Here is a 20,636-nt window from a genome sequence, read left to right as displayed (position 1 = left end):
TAAAGAACTCGGATATATTTCTACTTCTTTTCCATCTTTTTTTGTGCATTTCTGGCTAGTTTGCCTGTCAGCATTTAAAAATAAACAAATAAGCGCAGATGGTGTGGTGTGGCAATGGCCAAAAGTGTTGGCGCATTACCTAATGAGTTTGCTTTTTGGTCAAATAATGGGAAACTTGGTTTCGCTAACGATTAATGATTGCGAAAGGTGTTAAATCAATCTTTATAAATAAAGAAGAAGTTCTATTCTTAGCCAACATTGCCTTCAGAATTGGTAATTCACTTATATTTACCCTTCTTCCATATTAATTGGCTCTAGGACCACCCTTGAAGCCTGCTCAAAAGCAAAAATAGCTAAGAGAAAGCTCTACCGTAATGCCAAAATAAAACTAACCAAACTTTGTAAACCCATAAAATGCGAATTTTTACAACTTTTGTTTCTCTTGGTGACCTTTATGGTGCCACAAACTCTGGGCAAAACGCAGTTGCAGTTTGCGGATTTAATTTTCACACCTTTTGGCAGTGTACTTCCCCCTTCCATCTCTGAAGTCTTGGCAAAATTTTATGATTTACATTGCAAAGGATTTCGAAAGTTTTCCCATTGCCTGTAAACATAAAAATTAAATTTATATTATTTGATTTATTTTAGACTAAAACATTTTTTTGTGTAGAAAATGTATTTCTTCAAGTGACTTAGTTTTTCATATAAATACTATTTCCTGTGATAGCATTTCATTTACATTTATTTCTTTACTGATTTCGTTTTAATCACAAGCTTAGGTCCGTTCTGACATCCCAATTCTCCTTAAGTTGAGCAGTAAAAGTGGATTTATTTTTCTTTTAATGGACGGGGAAAAAGTTTTTCTGTTGCAGTTTTTGCTTTTGCTCTCACCTTGCCCGCTTTTAATTGCAGCCATAGTAGAATGAATCGGCGTCGCCGTAGAAAGTCTTCAATTTCTTTTCTGTGAAAATTTTTAGCGGGGAAATGCAGTCGTTGTCGTCAATGTCATTGTGTCTAACCTCACCTTACCATTTGTGAGCTCTGTTTTCCTCTTTGTTTGGCTCTGTTTTTCCACATCTTTCCTTTCAATAACATAATTATGTGAATTTCACAGAGCTTGTAATGTAAAGTTTTCTTTGGCTGCCAACAAGCCGGAACTTTTCGGCAGCCGCGCTTAAACAATTTTCACTCTCTCGACTCAACAGTGTTGCCCCAGCATCGTTTATCATCTTTCTCTCTGTGCCCCAATGCAATTGATTATTTTTATTCTCGTTTCTGGAATTTGTTAAATGTGGCCTTTGGGAAAGTTTTTCAATTGCCTTCGGTTAGGTAAGATTTTATGACCCATAAAAGTGCACAGTTGCACAATTGATTTTAATGTTTAAGAATCTCATGTTGTTTTGCTTTAATCAGACGAATATGGAAGTATTTTTATGGAAACTAAATAAATAGTTAAGTGCAATTTTAATTTGTGGTAAGTGCATATAATACTAGGATGTATTTCAAAGGGAAAGGTTCGATTAATGTATCGATAAAAATGTTGCGCTTTAAATAAATAAAATATCATCAATATTTTGCACTATAATACGGATATTTAAAAGAGCTACTTTGTGTTTTGTAACTTTTGAATTTAATAACTTTTTATATTTATTTCCAACAATGATAGTTTAAGCAAAATTCTATCAAACAGAATATCGATTTATTGCACATATATCGCTTTCTTGAATATCGTTTATGTATCGAAATTTGGGTTCAATTTTCTGCCAACCCTACCGGTCAGCTTGTTCTTAAAAATCTGTACCAAATTTCCGTAAGAAAAACTTTAGCAGCACAAATATTTGGTTCCATTTTGAACGAAAACTTTTCGTTTTCAGTTTTTCGCCCGAAACTGTTTATAATCTTTTCCACATCTCCTCTGCCACTCCCCTCGTTTTTCATATTTCCGTAACATTTTCGCTAAGCTCATTTTTGTTTTATGCTCTCTATTTCTTGTTTTTTTTTTTTTAATTTTTTTTTTTTAAGGGAGCGTATCCAACGCGAAACAAATTTCCTGTCTTCAGTCTCGTTTTTTCGCTCTGCAGAGAAGTTGGTTCTTGTAACCAAAGTTCGGTGTTGTTTTTTGTCGGAAATCCGTTGCAATGGGCTCCACCCCACGGCCCCCTTGGACCGCTTTAAGTCGAGTCTGTGGCCATTTATTTATGCATGTGGGGCAAGTTCCTCCTCCCGCTCACTTTACTTTTTAAATGATCCTTGCCTGGGAAAGCGAAAAAAAGTGAAAAAAAAAACTCGAATCGACGTCGTTGTCTGTGCTTCGGGGGCACGGCATCTTGTCCGACATGTGGGCGTCGTCTCTGGACTGCATTTTACGTAAGTGAGCCGTAGATGAGCCGGAGAATCGAAGGGATGGGGTGGCATCGAACCAAGTGAAGCGAAGTGAAGTACTCTGATTGCATAAGAACGCTCTCCGTCTGTGCCCCCCCAGGCAAATTGTTCCGCTTCCGAGTCCTGCCAAAGGACCTTCTATGTGGCGACAAGAAGGTCGAGCAAGTTGCTCAACGATTTATGGCCACCGGCATCGCTCGACAAAATTCTCCTTACCTTGGCATAAACGAAATGAAATAATTGAAGAACCTATGTATGTGTGTGGGCACTGCTGGTGCTCCAAGGGTCTTAGATTATGGATAAGGCAACGTGCCAGGGCAGCCAGGAGGAAGCAAAGGTATAGAGCAGCGCTCTTTAAAACTCTGCTGCATGATGTTAAATAAATCTGTCAGCTTGTAAATTCAAGCAGTATCCGCAGTATCTCCTATTATTTTTAGTTAAGCAATCCCTGAGACTTAGCCCGGGTTGTGCTAATACACTTATCTCTGACCTCGATAACTCTTTATTCCCGCAAAATTTCTGGGTTTAGTCGGACACATTAAGACCTGAGAAAAGTGCTCTAACAGCTGCTCCCTGGAGGGCTCTCCACCAATCTGAATTACCACGAAATCCCAGCTGCTCTATCTGCGATACCTGGGAGCACATCCACCTCCACCACCACCTCGCAGTTACCTACCTGGCCTGACAGCTTTGTGACTATCATTAGCACAAGGTACAGATCCTGACCTCCCTCGCTGCTAAACACTGTAATCTTCGGGCTGCACTATTTTCGCCGCTCTACCTTTTGGGCAGAGATATATTAGCCTAATTTATGCGCGAAAGTTTTCTGGCCGCCGAGGAGGAGGCAGGGGTATCCAGGCTTGAATGGCTGAGCAATTTGCGTCCACGACTGTTAATGATTGAGCGGAGCTTTAAACTGAGACAGAGTCTCGGGCTCTGGCTTCAAGTCTGAATTAGTAAAGGGAGGAGGAGGAGGAGGAGGAGAACGGAGCCGAAGGGAGGTGGAGACGGAGGCCCAGTTTCGATTCGGGGCCGAGCGAGCAACTGCAGGCCGCATTATAAATTGTTTCTAGTCATGACACGCATTTCAGTTACCCGCAACAGACCGTACCTTCGATGCAGTTCCCTTGGCCAGCCGGAGCGGCGGGAGACTTTCTCTTTTGGCCCGGGCTCATTAAATTCCGTTCACACTGCTGTTCTGTTACTCTGGCGGTCTTTGTTTTTGGTCGAATTCTGACTGCCTTGTCTTTGGCAGTTAATCACAACTTAACTCGCTTTAACTGGGTTATTCTGATGTGAGTGAGATCTTCTAGCCGGCATTGTTTTAATTTTGCCCGGCTCGCTGCGGTGTGTGGTCCGGTTCGTTTCAGCCGCTGCCGCTTTTTCTTGCCGCCGCCTGCCTGCCTATTGCAAACTTTGAACATTGTCATGCCTCCTCGCTCTCCTCCTCAGCTGTTTTTGCAGCAGTCGTGTATCCGCTTACATCAAACAGCAGAGAGCATCAAACAGAACAACAACAATATTAACAACAATAGCATCCCGGGCGATTGCAAAGGCAAAAAGCTCAGCAGATACATTAGAAAACTTCCGTTGTAACGGCTCTAGATACTTTCATGCCCATGCCTTCTCTATGCTTGCTGTTAATTTTTTTTACCTCCCGTCTTTGCATACAAACATATATATATTTGTGAATGCATGTACAATGCTCTGACACTGAGAGAAATCATTCATTTCATTCACTTTAATGTTAAGGGTTTAGCTAGACCAAGTCAAGGCACAACATCACACTTACTTGTAGAAAAATGAGAAATAGGAGAACAGAGATGTGGGAAAAGTGTTTTTTTGACTCTCAAATTACCACTGGTTGTCCCTTTATGTTACCTATATATTTAATTTCAATAGCAATACCTTGTATTTGTAAAATTCCAAGGAAATTAGATGACTCATGGTTGGGCTTTCCCTCACATAAGATTTTTCTTAAAGGTTTTTATAACTGAAAATTAATTCGGAAAAGCAAAATAAAACATCTAATGGGTATACAAGATGGAAATAATAAATAATAATAATTGGGAAATTAACATTCTAATACCTTAAATAAAAGATGGCATTAAAAAATAGTTTACCATATTCAGAACTTTAATTTCTATACCATAAAATATCTAAATTACCTAAAAAGTTTATTAAAATATATATTCCACATAAACTTAACATTCTTATTAACATTATGTTTTTATTTCCCTCAGTGTACTTAAGTTTGTATTCGCTCTCCGTCTTGTCACTCTCCGCGACACACACAAAGAGACACAAAACTGTGTCGCCCTGTTCATTAAAAAGCAAATGGCCAGCACTTGTTAAATTAATAAACGACAAAAGAAGTGGAGGAAAAAGCCCGATGCTATGGCAACTAAGCTCCAGGAAATGGGCGGGGGGGTCAGTGGGAATTGGGTGAGGTGGAATAACTTCAGAGACCGAGAATGCTTTTTATGTTGGTTTCCCCAAGTCTTTTGAATTCTTTTTAGCTCTTCCGCGCTTTAAGCATGTTTACAGCTTGCCTTGGATTCTTTTTGTAATTACATAAATTTATTCGGGGTAATTTAATTAATTGTGAGTGCCAAGCCATGCCCAAATTAGGTATTTTTTAAATTTTATAAAAGCGAAAATAAAATGTAAATAAATTGTAACCTAGTCCCATAATAGAAATACTTTTCCATAAGTTTTCCTTAAGCAAAAAACTTCCTTTTGAAATTCACAATCTGCTTACACAATCCCTGACCGTAAGCGTAAAAGTAATGTCTATAAATTGATTTTTGCTTTGGATTTTACAAGCTATTTCAAAGCAGACTGTCAACATTTAACCCCTGGCCGTGACTGTGTTACCTGCTCTGCTTCCTGGCCAGCTTCTTGTCCTGATCTCAGCGAAAATCAAAAGCATAACCATCCCATTTCCTGGCTCTCCCCGCTCCCCTTGGTATTTGGTTTGTCAACGCCGGTGCTTAGGGATATATTCTTTCAGGGAAGAGAAAGAGAAATGCCAGGCTCTGGCTTCTTAGTGGCCGGTTGGTGCCTTCTCCTTCCGGTGGCATGATGTCCTGGCCTTTATTTGCTCTCGGCTTTTTGGCTCCTGGCCAAACAAAAAAGTTGTCTTGCCTTGGCCACACGTTCGCAGGGCTTAGCTTTTCCGTTTTTCCGGCATTTCTTTTATTTTTTTTTTCGTATGCCAGCATGGACATTCATTTGCGTTACTCGTTACCCTAAACCCGTTACCCACTTGAACCGCCTAAATTCCATGCTTGGAACGTACTCCACCACATACATATTTCATTTCGTTTGCGTTTCGGTTTTTCCCCATTTTTGTTCCTTTCCATTTTTTTTTCTGGCAACACGCAAAGCAGAAGGATATGTGGGTGGGGGGCAATGCCTACTCCAACGACTAATTCCCATAACCATAAGTTGGCATATGTGTGTTTGCCGGAGTACATCTGTCGATCGCACGTGTGTGCTGTGCTGACCCCAAGGTCAGAGGTCCTTTCGGAGGTCCTTTCCTCACGGGTAACTGAATTAGGCCCATACATACATCTATACATTAATTCAGAGGAGTGGAAGTAAGTCTCATAAAATCATCTGAGACTATAAAATGTTTATTTATTATAATGTGAGTCAAATCATAAACATTTATTGAGTTATAAATACAACTAAATATTTCAAAAATAGTGCTTATACTGTAGACTTTTCTTCTCAATGAAAACCTATTTTTTGCTGACTTGCTGCTTGCCCTATTTTATTGCAAAGAGTAGAATTATTTAGGTCATGATAAAAGAAAAGATTTAATTATATATATTTGGTTTTCCCGTGGGACTTTCCTGTTTAATTATAATTTACTCACAAGAACCTTTAACTTGCCACTTGAATATCTATTTATAATTTATTCTGATTCATTCATGCAATTTTTCTCCATAATTCTGAGGCTGCTGGCCTCGCACCTCATAGGTTTTAGCAGCTGCGATTAAATCTTGTTTATATTTATTGTCTTCTCCATTAGATGATTGTGAGGTTTATTTATTGGCCTTTCCCATGGAGCTCAGTGCAAATTGGTGTTATAAACACAACATTTATTTGCTGTGGTCTGCGTCTAGCTGCGGTTGTTTGACGGTTGTTTATCTCTAAGTATGCACGCTGGAACGAAAGTACATAAATAGTCGGGCATATATTTGGTAGCACTGGTAAAATGGGTCAGTGAGAGGTTTCTTTGGCTTGGCGGGGCTCGGGCTCACACATGCCTCGCTTCTCTCACTTATTTTGGCCAGTAATCTTCTGCTGACAAGCTCTGACAAGGAGATTCCCCGACTATTTTTCATATGGTCTGTTCCGCACTCATTATATAAGCCTTCCTCGTGGCATTGCATAATGACGCAGACCCTGCTGCTACCCCTACTCCACTCCTCCGGTTTCCGTTGCCCAAAAACTCCGTCTCTTTGTTGCTTCAAATTAAGTTTTAAGCATGATGACGCTCTCTGTGAGCTGTCAGGCGTCGCTCGTTAGTACGTGTCAGTGGCGTAGGTTCCCCTCTGCTCCTAGTCTTTCCTCCTGTTTCCCCATCTTTGGGAAAAGCTGCCCCGCCATGTGGCCCCTGTGTCCTCCCAAGTCACGTCCTTTTCTTGCCAAAATCTTGGCCACGGCAGCAATTGGTGGCAAGGCAAGGGGCAACTTGTCTTACGCTTTTGTTTAGTTTTTTACTTTCTTAGTTTTTTTGAGTGGCAGAAAAATACCCTTAAAGCAAATGGAATATAAACGTTAATATTTAACTGAAATTATAACCTTAGTGGAAATTTGTTCATATGTACACCCTGTATCTCAAAAATATTTAAAATTCCCACTCGCTGTTATTTATCGGTAAATATCACATGTTATCATTACATGTGATATTTACCGATAAATAACAGCGAGTTTAATAAATATTGTTTGATTGCTATTTAATTACTTTTGTCACATTTTCCCTATTGTTGTTTCACACGCTTTCTAAATATAAATATTTGAAAAACACTTGACTGTCAACCAATAGCAAATATTTGTCGCCATGCCGTTGCTGTACCCTTTATATTGACACACAATTTGTTAAAATGTTCGAAGCAACCGGGGAAGTGACGTGGAAACACTTTTGGCATGCCAATCTTAATGGGAGGGAGGCGAATGTAACCGTTTGAAGGGGAAAATTGTTCGTACAAGTTTTTCAGTACCTGCAATATTTTCCATTTCATTTGATTTGGACAACATTTCGTTCCATTCTACTTGGAATGTTGCCTTAAACGAACAGCACTGACACATTGAGTTCGAATTCCATTACGCAAAATTCCGTGTTGCAATTTTCTCCGACATGTTTCGCTCAAGTGCCCGACGGATGGGATGCCTTCACTACTGCACGTGCCTGTGCAGAACCTTGGAACGATGGCCCGGAACCTAGGGCCTAGCAAATTGAAAATAGGGTCGATTGTTGGCGGAGTTCTTCAAATGAAAGTCGGGAAGATCTAAGCCCAATGGCAAATGGAAAACTAAAGTCTAACCAAGTAAACCTTTCCCTCAATTAAATTTGTATATTATTACACCTGTGAAGATTGAGTACTTTGTGCTAATTTTATTAAAATACTTTTCAAATATGCCTTGTTCAAACCACAACTGACCTCGTTCAATTGTTATAGATCACTGATCGGTGCTTCATTTTTCTCTAGTCAACACTTCACTTCCCGTATCAAATTTCAGCTATATCTGGTTATAATATATAGCAGAGAACAAGGTTGTCATGGCTGCTCAGCTCGTCGTCATTATTGGCTCATTATAATTATCAAGTTGCAATTTCTCGCCGCCGCTCTCCAGACAATTCATTCCGCTCTAAATTACTTCTGCACAGGCACTCCGCACTCCCCAGTCCTCACTCCCCAGTAGCGTTCGAAAACTGTAAATTGTTGCCACAATAATCGCAATAATTAAAAGCGAGCCACGGCCACAAATCATGGAAAGAGTGCTCTACTGCAGACGGCAGTCGGGAAAAGCGCGAGGAAATTGAGAAAAATCTAGCACAATCTTGGGATGGTCCGCCGTGGCAGGCGCTGTCAGGTCTCTGGGATCGTGGGGCCTTCTGTGAAAGGGTTTCAGATAAGTAATGGCAATTAAGAAATAAAATGAGCCGACAGCATATGGAGGCAGATCGCTTAAGTGCAATGGACACTTCTTGGCACTATCCCGAGAGGAGTCATCCGGATGGACGAGGATATTGGACATTTATTACTTATGGTAGTTACTTTTATATATTAATAAAGTAGCTATAAAGTCTTGAGAGTTTAGACTTCCTATGTCCATTAATTTATATTAATACAACAATTAAATATATATATTTTATTCATTATTTACTTAAGTACTGCGGAAGAGATAACTTTAAAGTTTACAGTTTCTGAGAAAATAATTAGAGAAATATAAAACTAAAAGAACAGTTTAAAAATATAGGTTGCATTAGAAAAATATGAATATATAAAAATGATCATTATCACTGGAGAGTGGCTCCTAAAATTTCCATTCCGTAGGCCATTTTAATCTGGTTCGTTTCCAGGGATAACTGCCATCTTTTGTGGTAAACAGATAACTGGTGTTTTGTATTTACATACAAATGTGGTCAAAATAATAGCAAACTAATAGCATTCGTTTATTTAAGGAATATTAAACATATATTAAATATTTTCAACATTTTTCATATCAATGATAAGTACGTATTGAAGTTATTAACTATTTATAAGGGATTTTAAAAACTATATTCAAATGTTTTCGATTTTTTTAAAATTATATAAGACCTTATAGAGTATTAAGTGTGGTATTGCAGAATCAATTGATATTATTAAAAATTCTTAATAGCAATTGATTAATAAAGGAAACTTTAGTTACTAAAGAGCTTAAAAATTATAAATTTAATAAGCTTTTTTCACTTCACAACCCCAGCTAAAATCTTACAAAAATATTGAGCCAAGTGCTTTAGGCTTAAAAGAGTTTTATTATTGTGTCCGCAACCGTATATCCATATATATATATGCATATATATATTATGATGCTGTTGTTGCCCTGGGCCTTATCTCCCAACTTGGACTTGTTTTGTTTGTTGTAGGAGCTTTTTGCCACTTAACCTTGTGGCTGGCGCCCAACGTGACTTTGGCTTAACAACCTGAACCCAAGTCGACTGAGGATGAGTATGCGATGAGGCGCCTCCCAATCCTCGCACCTGAGAGCAGGCAACAAAGACAAATAACAGTGTCAACGCATTCGGACGAAGCTCAGCAGGTGGGAGTGGTGTGGGGATGGGATGGGTCTTGGGGATGGGCCATGTGTATGGCATTGCGGTCGCATAAAAAGTTACGCAGTTCACTTTTCCTTTTCGCTTTCTTTACCTTCGTTTTTTTTTTTGTTTTTTGTGGGTAATTTGTTTGCATATGTCACGGGAAGGAGGACGGGTGTGGGGCTTGTGGCAGCTGCGGCTAAGTGTGTCACCAAGTGGTTCTGCGATTGCTCCTCGTTGTTTAATTAAGGCACAAAGTCAAGGATTTGCATGCATGAATAACGAGTTGAAAAAGCCAAAACGAGCATCAGGCGAAAAGTGAACGGATTGTAAGTTTCTTTTACGGTTTCTCTTTGCCGATTTAATTCCAGGAAATTATATAAACCAGATGTAATTCACTTTTATTTAACAAGTTAGTTCAACCTTATTGCAGGTATATATTTTAAATTTAATACTTATTTATATTATTATATTATCATAAATACTGCTTTTATTTACCTACTTAGATAATACCTCCCCAGATGTGTTGTTCGTGAAATTGAGACCATAGACCGCAAATAAATCTTAGTTAATTTTAAAGTATGTCTATAGTTAAGCAGCTGTGTAAATATTGCATCGCAGATTATCTTAACTGTATTGATTTAGTATGAATCACCATAACTTTAAGCATTTATCTTGAACAAAACCATGTTCATACATTTGCAGATGTGACAAGCTCATAACAAGATAACAAGATAACAAGATAATTCGAAATTTAATGAATTTCTTGTACTAGCTTCCGACTTTCTTTAGGCTTCAATCAAACTACAGTTTGTACTTGTATCGTCTTCTTATCAGCAACGTTCATCAGCGGTAAAAGAGGCAAACACTGCTGGGCAGGGTATCCATCAGATACTATCTATCATCGCGTCGAACATGAGCACAATGCAATTGTAAAGAGCCGACAGGCAGACATCAACTGCATCTCCCATATTGATACGGGGATGGGGCTAGAACGGCTGTACATTTTATTGTATAATTTTTATTACCTTTTTTCACAGGGGGGCACTGAGGGGCGGGGGCCCAACCTTGAGCCGCATATCTGCAAGTTGTTTAAATTAGTTCTATTCTTGTGCAATTTTGTACGTGGCACCTTTTGTGTGGCGTCGCCGTGGATGCCGCAGTCGCAGTCGCATTCTTCTTCTCTTTTTTTTTGCCGCCATAGCCAGCTCCGTTGTATTGTTAGCCACGCTTCCCAACAGCCCCCATCTTCACTCAGAACCCCATACCGCCTCGGACAATTGCATTTGTCGTAGCACTGACAGAAAAATGTAATATTTATTCAATGATCAATTTAAAACACATAAGGTATCCTCTTGCCTAAAATGTTCGATTTTTTGACTAGATATTTTTCGATTTAGATTCTCTCTATAAACATTCCTTGTAACTAGATTAGTTTAAGGCAGATTAGATAAACTTTATTCAAAGAAAGAAGATCCCTTCGTTACAGCCAAGTTTATAAATATAATATATATAAATTACTAGGAATGATATGTCACCTATCTGTTCACCTGATTCATTGTGTGACCCAAATGTATATACTACTATTTGTTCAGTGCACACACTTTTGTATCTAAAGCTGGCAAAGCGTGCGCGTTGCTCAGTTCTGGCGTAATGTTCTCTATGCCATGACTGGGCCTATGCCCGTGTATCCATGTAATTTGCGCACATTTCGCCGGCTGTAATAAACGCGAAATTAGTTTCAACTCTTTCCATTCTACACCCAGTATTTTCCTCTTTGCCAAAGCCAAGGAAAAGTAATGTACTCCAAATTGATTTTATTATGTGAAGATTTGATTCGCTTACCCAGTCTTGTGTAATTCTGTAATATCTGGGTGTTGCCTGGGTCCTTTTTGGATTAACTATAATAGAGAACTTGACTTTAATTCTATGCTATTATTTTTAATACCAGATTCATAGTACAATTTTGTGGAATGACTTCGGCTGATGCACTTAGCAAAATTTATGTAACAAAACTTTCACGATGAATATATTTTTCAAAAAATTCTTAGCTAGTTACCTGATTTTCCTTCCCAAAAACCACTGCTGCTGCAGCTGCATTCCTTGGTCGGAGCTCCCTTTATTCTTGCTGCTCATGTTGCTCTCCTTACCTTCACATTTTCGCCTTTCACATGGTCGGGCGCAGCTATTTGTCACAGATCTGCTGCAATTTATCGCTCGCGCTTGCTCCGAATAATGGCGCGTCCACACGGGTTACCCTTTCGTGCTCCATAAACAAGCGCGGGGCTCCGCCTTCCATCGCCTTTCAATCGGTGGGCTTGCATTACCTTCTCCTGGCGGAAAACCCTGGTTCGGTGCCAGATGCAGATGGGTGTCTCTGTGTGGGCAGCCGAGCCTGGAACCTGGAATCTGGTATCTGGAGCGGGGCGGGGAAACAGCAGTTGGCCAAACGTGCTCGGCATTGATTTTGGGGCTATTTCAGCCAGACCTTGGCTCGTTTATTTATGATTGCTTTAATTCGTTTCCGTGGGCGGTTCTTTTGTATGCAGCTTGTAATTGCCTTTTCCTTAAACTCTCCCTGGAATTGAATCTGACTTTATTAACTTTATTTTATTTCTCTCATTTCTGCTTCCAGGTATGGCAACAACAACGAAAAGTAGAGGAAGAAACTAGAGTAAGAAATTCAAGAAAAGTGTTTACCATGCAAGTCCCTAAACAGATTCGTCGTAAGTACTAAGATAAGTAAATGCTGCCTCTGTTTTATCAGATACTCCTATCTGTGAGATACATACATAAGTTTCCATTTGTTATGCAGCCTCGAGTGCTTGACAAAACGAGAATCTTGAGAGTAATGCAATTTACACGAAAAGTTCATTAATAAATCAAAGGAGACTCGGGGAAAATGGGGCGTGGCCCCCACAGACACACACACACACTCTCACAGGAAACTTAAGGGGAAGGGTTGGGAAAAATTTAACTGAAATGAAATGAAGTGTCAAAACGCTCGAGCGGCAATGCCCTTTGGTGGCCACGCCCATCTGGAATCCTGCCACTTCCTGGTCACAAGTGTAGCAATTTATTTAAGAGCCAAGAGGAGAAAAAACGCTCACATTTACATGACAATCAAAAGGGGGCGTAAATTGCAGTCCAGCAGAAAGAAAAGCAACCCAAGTTCAGCTCAGGTTCAGGTACACATTGTCCCGGGAATTCCCTTGCGGTAGGTCGGATCCATCGATATTACTCGATACCCTGTTGCTAACCAACGTAACCAACAGGGCTTAAAGGATTACAAAAACCATAAATTACACAAATTACGTAAAAAGGGGATCTGGATTTTTGCATAATTTATCTGGCTTCGTTACCTTGGAGCAGTCCCATCCTTTATGGACAAATTAATAAATTAAACAGGGAAAATAAAAACGAATGTGATAATAAACTGGAATTTAAACGGGTTTTACATGGACTGTTCCCCTTAAGATAAAATAATTTAAAATATCAAACAGAATATTGATTTATCGTACTCTAAAATATTGTTTATATTTAGGTAATATATAGATAAATTATCTTTATATTGATATTTTCCGCGCTTCCTAATTAGCCTAAAAACTATGTATAAGTTGAGGGGCACTACTTTCTAATACCCTTAGATACATTCAAAAATCAAGAAGCCTGAAGAATATTCAAAGACTGGGTTACTTTGGCGCCCGTTAGTGCATTCAAGCTTCTCCATCCTTTCATGGCATTCTCCCTTTTGTTTGAGTATTCCTTTGGTTACATTTAATTTCATTCAGGCCGTGGGCAAAGTGAAAGGAAGGTCTTGCCAGCTGAATTTATGTGGGTGACGCGTAGTTCTCGGATGTGTTACCCGCTGGGCTCTTGGCTCTCCATGGAACTCTTTTGGTTCAGCGGACTCATCTCCGAATATGAGCGGAGGACGGGCTTAGTGGCCTAGGCAGCTTGGCATCCGTCTTGGCAACTGGGCCGCACTTGGCCGGCATCTCGTTGCCACTCGAGCTTCTTTCACTTTACGCTTTCTTAGCTGCAGCCCAAAAGTCACTTTGAATCGCACAGCCAGCAAGGCATAATGACGGCGATAAGTCATTAAGTAGCTCAACGCTCAACGCTCAACGCTCGACGCGACGCTCGACATCCAGCGTTCACTTCAGAAGACGTCGTAACGAGGCAGAGTCAATAGATTGTGGGCGGACTGTGGGGGCTTCTGAGGAGGCGGCATCGGTCCATTCATATTATTCAAGCGCTTCGCACTGTTTTCACAGGAAACTAGTACTAGTGCCGCAAGTGCCGCTGTGCAAATGCATTCTAGGCGTTGGTCTGGGGCAAAGGAAGTTGCCAAGGCAGCTCTAAGGAACTTTTAAGAAATCAATATGCAACGGGGGGAGTTAATTGAACAAGGGGTGGGACTTCAGAGCTCAAGGTAGAACCTAAAGAAAATATATTGAAAAAAGCTTTGAAAAACAAGGAATTTCAAACTGAAGAACCCTTGAATAAAATGTCCTTCTGTTAATGACAGAAATTTGTAATTAACTTTCTTTTTGGTTACACTTCATTTTGATGTAAGTAATATCCTTATCCTCTTATCCTGTGTCTCTAGCTTATTTAAAACTAAGAAAAGAACCCTGTAAAAAAGGTTTCAATCAAAATAGCTCTGATCCTTACTCGCTGGCACACTCTTTCGCCATTTGTTCCGCATAAATCATTTCACTTCATTTCATTTTCCATAAGTCTCCAGCAGCTATCTTTGTGTCCTTGCCCCCCATTTTAATTAAAAGTTTCAAGTGCCGCACATAAATTCCAATCAAGATTTTAGTGCTCCCTCATTGATTTCCCTTTGCCCAGGAGCAGCCCCCAGGCGTGCGAAATTCAATTAGATCAGAAGTCAATCAAGTGCAAGGGGTGGTTGGAATCGCATTAAAGGACATTGTGTATGGATTTAGTGTTGCTAAAGGATAGTTACTGGCTACTGGCCTGACTCTAATGGCGCAAGTTTCAGACAATTAGTTTGATAATCGATGAAATTACTAGTGGACGGAATCGGATTAATGCCGATAGGACAAAACTTGCATTAAAGCAGATATCCTATATCTATTTTGGGTACGTCGTTGTCATTAGACATATCAAAAACAAATTGCCTCGCATTTGTTGTCCTTTCCCTAACCACGAGCATCGTTACCGCCATCGCCATCATCATCATCAGCAACAACACACTGGGTTTTGGGGTTTCGGTCTTTTTCTGGGGTCGCCTATCAAAAGCATCGCCCTAAGGCTTCATGTCAAATGCACGAACCCAATAAATTTCATACTCGGGGCAGTTGAAAAACAAAAAAAAAGCTGACAATCGGGCTTGCGGTCAGGCATGGGCACAGTGTGTAAACGTAAATCTGTTTTAATAATATAAAAAATATGTTGTATTTAAAAAGGGAAGAATATATTTAAGATTAAAGCTGGTTCTCTTTTATATGCTAATTATAATATTTTATATAAATAGATTATAAATAGATTGTAACTGAATATTCTAAAAATATCTATTATTTTAAGATCCTTTGCTTAAAACCCTTAAATTTGTAGCTCTTTTCAATGCAATTTCCAAGTTTTTAATTGATTTATTTGTTTTAAAAACTCTATTATTTCAATGCCACTGTGCCATAGGTCGGCTCTATTCCTTTTTTGTCCCAACATTGTGCCCGTGGCTTGTTTGCCGAGACCTTCAGACAATTCCCTGTCATATGTATGTGGATAGGTTCGGTACGAACGTGCATATATCCATGGCATATCCATTAGAGACGTCGCTTAGTTTGTTATTAATGAAGTTTCCAAGAGGCTTTTGCACCTCGGCTCCTTTGGCCTTCCCCCGGTCCCAAGGGAGGCGCACTCACACGGTTGTGGAACGGAAAAACTGCAGATAGTTACTCTTCAAAATTTTCCCCTGCAACGCCCCCGACCGCCTACTTGGCCTTCTTCAATGTGATTCTCTTTCTTTCAGCTCCCAGCTCCCTGCTCTCAGCCTTACCTCAGTCTTTCTACCAAAACTACAAATGTGCTGCTGCCTTTCTCTTTTGCCACTCGACTTGGCCGCATCCCAGTTGACTTTGATTGACATTTGCTGTTGTTTGCATTTGCCGGAACAATTTCTGACTTTTTGCCCGTACTTTTTCCAGGTACTCCAGCATGATTTCATTTCGCATTTTGGGTGGCCCATTGGCTGCTTTTCTGTTTGCCCCTGGAAATTGATCGGCGGTCTGTGCTCCCCTGGGCTTTGACCCAGTTGCGGATCGCAGCTAGCATTATCCTTAGAATTGGCTTGATTTGATTCGTTAGTCACGCAATTTTCGCAGGTGAAGGGAACTTTGTTGGGAATACCATTTGCGGAGTAGATATGGAAGCTATATGACTTTGGTTCGTGTGTGTCAAGTTCAAGGTCTCTGTTTCTATGGTTAAATGCCCCACCATTATCTGTAATGACAAGGCAATGATGGAAAAGATATTTATCGCAGGAATAAAATTGGTAGCTAATGGCTAATTAAGACACAATACAACTGTTTGGAGACCCTTTTCGGAGGTGAAATTAAATCTTTTACATGAACATTAAACACCACAAATTATTCAGAGATATGTCGAAGTAAGAAATTATTTTCTATCTACTTAAACTATGAACTTTTAAATTAAATCCATGAAAGGATTTCTCCCCATGATCCTGCTTAGGGAAACATTAAATAAAGTTACTGACTTTGGCAAGTTTTTCCAGCTCTGTGCGAGCATTAAAAGCTTTTTAAATTGGCCAACTTTTCTTTGGGTCGGAGGACACTTGACCCGGTTCCATCCAGACCAGAAATCTCCGGACAAACATTAAAATAATGCATTTTGCGAGTTAAAGCAGCTCAACATGCTCTAATTGCCCGTTATGATGTCGCTCCTCCCCCGTTCGCATGTCACTCGTAATTAAAATTATTACCATGCTCTTGCATTCTGAAATCAGTTTAGTTTACTCTCTTGTTTTTCCCTTTCAACGACCCGGAATAGTTTTGGGGACGCATTTTCCGAGTTAACTTCATTCGGAGTCATCGTTTCTATCGTTCTGCATGTTTTCCAGCTTTTTGTGTTTGCGTTTTTTTTTTTTGTCAGTAACACAAGAATTGGGCGGAGCTGTGGGCGGTATTTGTGCATATTTTTGACCGGACTAGCTAGAGTTAGTTACTAGCTGGCTCTGATATATATGGGCCAAGTGCTGGGCGACTCTCCGGGGGAAGTTGTACTCCTCGCATTTACGTGCCGCCTGCATTTTGTGCTTGTTGGCCAATTGTTAAATCGATAAAATTCTTTGGCTTCGGCTTTGTAAGTATTTATTTGGTTTTGCCAAAAACCTTGTGTACTCTGCCGAGCTATTTTCGTTGCCCTGTTCTATATATTTCACTATATTTTTTTCGGTCGCCGTGTTTGTGGAATTAGTGTCGAGCGACTAAAGTGGCTTAGTGGGGATTCCTTTTGCTTTTTCCGGGATTACAGTGAGCCTGAAATTATAAATATAATCAAATTACAAGCAGAGTCTGGTTACATTTTTATACCCTTGCAGGGTATTATAATTTCAGTCAGAAGTTTGCAACGCAGTGAAGGAGACGTTTCCGACCCTATAAAGTATATATATTCTTGATCAGCATCAACAGCCGAGTTGATCTAGCCATGTCCGTCTGTCCGTCTGTCCGTCTGTCCGTCCGTCTGTCCGTCTGTCCGTCTGTCCGTTTCTACGCAAACTAGTCCCTCAGTTTTAAAGCTATCTGAATGAAACTTTGCATATAGTCTTCTATATACTCTCACTGCTATATATGTCGGAACGGGCCGGATCGGACGACTATATCATATAGCTGCCATACAAATGTTCGAAAAATTTTTAGAAAAAAAATTATAACTTGGCCGTTTTTCAATATTATTGCATCATTTTTGGGATATAGCCTTTTTTTATTATTCCAGAATTTTGGTAAAAATTTTATGAAAATCGGACCACTATATCTTATAGCTGCCATAGGAACGATCGGGAAATTAATCGAAAAATATTATAACTTCGTTGTTTTTCAACGTATTTTAATCTACTTTGGTACATAAGCTTCTGGTATTATTTCAGAATTTTGGTATAAATTTCATGAAAGTCGGATGACTATATCTTATAGCTGCCATAGGAAAGATAGGGAAAGTAATAGAAAAAATTATAACTTCGTTGTTTTCAACGTATTTTCATCTACTCTGAGATATGAGCTTCACTTATTATTATAGAATTTTGGTATAAATTTCATAAAAATCGGACAACTATATCTTATAGCTGCCATAGAAGCGATCGGTAAATGTATAAAATATATAAAGCTGGGAATGTAAAACTGTAACTGTCAAACTGTAAACATAATAGGTATAGGTAAAATGTTATCAAACTCTGTTTAGTGTCTGTTTTCGGCATTATAATTTATGATATAAATATGAAAACCAATCTGCAAGGGTATACAAACTTCGGCGTGCCGAAGTTAGCTTCCTTTCTTGTTAATATTCCCTTGCTTCTAGTTTGTTGAATTGCAAATGGAGTTTTTTTTGAGCAAGTTTAATTCGTTGCAGGAAGTTTTCGTCGCGCTTCCTTTCTCTTATTTTTGGTGTTCTGATTTCATACACTGCAAAAATTTGTCAACCTTAAATGCTACAAATCCACCATAATTTACCTTAAATTTTAAGTGTATTTTGAGACCGTTTTTATGAATAAATTTCCCTTTAAATATACTTAAATGTTTTGTAAAGGTATTTGAAATTCATTTTATATTAAAAGTAATATGGGATTAGCAAGCAAAACTCGGGGATATTGACAGATCTAATCTAAAAATAAACGATTTTTGTATTTCTTTCAAAGTAGTATACTTTTTCTCTGTTTTCAACGACTCTCTGTGCCTTTTCCTCGCTTTCCTCTTTCTCTCTCACGTCGGTTTTTTAACCCGCACGCGACAATTATGCATATTTTTATAAATAAACATGCAAACACGCGCGCGCAGGCACATATACATACATACGTATACATATATTTACAGGCCTTTGGCCAACGAAGCGTATGCGTAATATTTTTTCAGCTCTGGCCAACACATTCAGCGCGTCGTGAAAATAAATTCTTAAAAAAAAAAAAAATAATAAATTTTCACTGCTTAAAAAATGTTGCCCCAGGGGAAATATGAAAAGGAGATTGTGAAGGCTTAAAAATTGCCTAATTGATTGCAAAAAATCATGAATTTATAAAGTCGAAACCGGGAACGTGTCGAGTCTTATTAAAAATAATTTTAGAAGGAGAAGGGAAAGCCGAAACCTGCCATGGAAATTCACTGAGCCTCTGATGATCGCTGAAAGAAAGTCTTACCCTATCGCAGCGAAAAGCCTTTTCCAATTTTCCGCTCTCCCGACTTGCGGCTCTTGGCTTTCCCAGCAGCCATTAATCAACATTATCAGCTTATGTCAAGCCTAAGCCGGCGAACCTCTGGAAATAATTACCCAGTACTTAGTGCGCGGCCGGGTTTATAAGGCGAGACATCTGCACATGCATGGGAGCCCAACCGAATGATACTTGGCCATGCCAGAAGTGGGACAGCCGCAGAACGGCGATTTAATTGGAAAGGAGCCCCCAAAGTGAGCCACTGAGGGAACTAGAAATCTCTCTAATGATTCGAATCACTTCCAAGAGTTCACCTGAAGAAAAGTTCAAGGCCTCGAGCAACACGTGAGCGACTTTTACTTTTGTTAGCCGCTGCCCGGGTAGAGTTATGTAAATAGTAGTTGGGCATCGGTTTGGGGGTCAGTGGAATCTCAGCGCGATGGAAAACACAAAAGGGGCCCGGGCTTGGCCTATTATATTGATTAATCGTCTAAGGTCCGCCGCTGCTCAGGTTGACCCCGAACTATTCAACAAAGAGCGTCGTCCGGAGCGGCTAACTGTGAACTGTGAACGTCTCTATGGCCATCATGTGTGCCACATACCAGACCAGAGCCAACCGCTTCTATCGGTATTGATTGGGCTTCTTCTCTAGAATAATTTTGCGTATATTTTTGCGCAAATTTTCGCCTTTTGATCTCCGGAATTGTGTCAGAATGCGGCACAACTGCTGCAGACCCAAAATAAAGCCAAAAAAAAATACAAAACAAAATTTATAAATACAAAAAAAGACCGACAGTGAGTCAGAAATAGTGGAGATGCTAAGAAGCTTTGGGTTTTTGGGGCCAACCAGTCGCCAAAAGCCACTGTCAGTGGGTCAAAGTGGCGAGGAATCAAATGCGAATTGCGGCAGCATCGTCGCACTGCTGATTTTCCGTTTATTTTATGTGTTTCATGAACATTTATTTCCAGGGCTAAATGCATTTAACAAGCACTTAATGCATGGCATGCGAAGCATTGCCGCGGCTCCATTAAAATTAAATTAAAAGCCATCTTGAATTATGGCCATCAAGTGGAAAAATACCCAATAAAAAATGCGAAAAGCACACATATAATCACATATGCAGAGACCAATTAAAAAAGCAACCCGAAACATCGTAAGATATTTGGTAATACTTTTGGGACAAATTATTATTTTATTCAAATAAATTGTTGCTATTTTTAATTTATGCTAGATAAACTCTCTGTCGCTGCCAATGTGGAAAACGGTTCGGAATCCACTTGAGAATATTATTCGACAGGCCATTTGATTCGTCATATTTTAGCGGACTCTTATGCAAAATACTCTTTATGCATATTTTTAGACGCGCCAAGTGTCTCTTGTTCGCACAATTACAAAATACAAATGAACAGCTCAAATTACTCAGCTGAACTGAAAGTGAAATTCATGTTGGCCTGAAGGCCACTCGGGTATTGTATTTTTTTGGGTCCATCTGCAAGTGCACTCCACAAAAATCATTCAACTTGAAATGTGAATAA

At 39.5% G+C, this 20,636-nt stretch overlaps 1 protein-coding gene across 2 annotated transcripts in view; it reads left to right on the top strand.

Moving 5' to 3' along the window:
- Positions 1-20,636, top strand: part of LOC108082809 (carbohydrate sulfotransferase 4) — a 31,821-nt gene that overhangs the window by 7,105 nt on the left and 4,080 nt on the right. The window contains exon 2 of one of the 2 annotated variants that reach the window (XR_011445616.1): positions 12,330-12,420. The exons of the other annotated variant lie outside the window; for it this stretch is intronic. The gene's annotated coding sequence lies outside the window, so the exon portion shown is untranslated. The remainder of the gene's footprint in view (positions 1-12,329; positions 12,421-20,636) is intronic. 2 annotated transcript variants of the gene reach the window in all.

This window comes from Drosophila kikkawai, chromosome 2L, assembly GCF_030179895.1.
Source record: "Drosophila kikkawai strain 14028-0561.14 chromosome 2L, DkikHiC1v2, whole genome shotgun sequence".
Classification (NCBI taxonomy): Eukaryota; Metazoa; Arthropoda; class Insecta; order Diptera; family Drosophilidae; genus Drosophila; species Drosophila kikkawai.
The sequence above is the reverse complement of the archived record's forward strand: the minus strand, read 5'-3'. Positions and strand labels throughout refer to the sequence as shown.